The sequence below is a fragment of the Pteropus alecto genome, unplaced genomic scaffold, assembly GCF_000325575.1.
Source record: "Pteropus alecto unplaced genomic scaffold, ASM32557v1 scaffold86, whole genome shotgun sequence".
Lineage (NCBI taxonomy): Eukaryota > Metazoa > Chordata > Mammalia > Chiroptera > Pteropodidae > Pteropus > Pteropus alecto.
The window spans coordinates 10,200,561-10,202,279 of NW_006442109.1; the positions used below are offsets into that span (position 1 = coordinate 10,200,561).

General features: G+C 36.2%; 1 non-coding gene across 1 annotated transcript; it reads left to right on the forward strand.

The window, feature by feature from the left end:
* The first annotated feature begins 597 nt into the window (after nucleotides 1–597).
* Nucleotides 598–716, forward strand: LOC112469646. Its single transcript, XR_003042715.1, has one exon. It is a non-coding gene; the product is annotated as a 5S ribosomal RNA (ribosomal RNA).
* The last annotated feature ends 1,003 nt before the right edge of the window (nucleotides 717–1,719 follow it).

Consider the following 1,719-nt stretch of genomic DNA (forward strand, 5'->3'; position numbering starts at 1 on the left):
GAGTGATCTTGGAATAACCAGAAGACCAATGTGACTGGGATATAGTGAGCGAGGAGAAGTTGGCATGTAGATGAGATTGGAGAGGTGGGCAACAGCAGACCAGACAGGGCCTTATAAGCCATAGTAAGGGTTTAGGTAGGCGTGGGGGGAAGACTCTGAGGGCTTTAAGCAAATGTGTGACACACAGTAAGAAGAAATAGATAACCTGAAAAGCCCTATATCCACTAAATAAATAGAATTTATAGTTTAAAATCTTCCCATAAAGAAAACCCCAGGCCTGGATGCCTTCACTGGTGAATTATAAGTAACATTTAAGGAAGAAAGGATTCAACCACATATAAGTGGACTTGCACAGTTCAAACCCACGTTATTCAAGGTTGACCGTATTTTTGATCCATAGTTGGGAATCCGTGTATGTAGAGGGATGACTTAAGTTGAGGATTTTTAACTATACAGTTGGGCAGGGGTTGGCACCCTTAATCCCTCCATTATTCAAGGGTCAACCATATATGAAAATCAATTGTATATGAGCAATGCTTGGAAACTGGCATTATAAAAATAATTCCATTCACAATACTGTTAATAATATGAAATACTGTCTACGGCCATACCACCCTGAACAAGCCCGATCCCATCTGATCTCGAAAGCTAAGCAAGGTTGGGCCTGGTTAGTACTTGGATGGGAGACCACCTAGGAATACTAGGTGCTGTAGGCGGAAAAAATAAAAAGGTAAGGGATTGTAAGTTGACAAGGTCCTTGCAATCTATGAGGTCAACCAAGGGTTGCCTTGCCTAAAATAAAAAAAGGTAATAATAATAATAATAAGAAGAAGAAGAAGAAGAAGAAGAAGAAATACTTAGAGATAGATCTGACAAAAGCTGTGTGAGATTTGTACACTAAAAACTACAAAACAGTGCTGAGAGAAATTAAAGAAGACCTAAATAAATGGAGAGAGTACTATGTTTGTGGATCAGAAGACGTAATATTTTCAAGATAGCAATTCTCCCCAAATTGATATATAGGTTCAAGATACTTCCAATCAAAATCTCAGCAGGCTTTTTTGGGGGTGTAGAAATCAGTCAGCTGATTCTAAAATGTATATAGAAATGTAGAGGACCTTGGATAGCCAAAACAATTTTTAAAAGAATTATAAAGTTGGAAGACTTTCTTACTTGATTTCAGGACTTATTATAAAGCTACTGTAATCAAGACAGTGTGGTATTGATGTAAAGATAAGCATATAGATCAATGGAACAGAGGATACATTTTAGAAATAGAAGTACATACATATTGCCAATTGATTTTTGACAAAGGTGCCAAGGCATCTTTGGGGAAGAGATAAGCTTTTTAACAAATGGTGCTGGAACAATTAGATATCTGTGTGTGAGGGTGGAAAAACCCAAACATTTGCCCTTATCTCACATGATACACAAAAATTAATCCAAAATGGATCACATACCTAGATGTAAGAGCAAAAACTACAAAACTTCTAGAAGAAAACATAGAAAAAAATCTTTTAACCTTGGGTTGGGCAAAGAGTTCTTAGATATGACACAGAAAGTGCTAATAATAAAATAAAAAGTTGACAACTAGACTTTTTAAATTTAAACTCGCTCTCTAAGATACTATTAGGAAAATAAAAAGACAGTCACCAGTGGGAGGAAATATTTGCACAACATATATCCAACAAAAGATTCATATCTAGAATATAGACACAT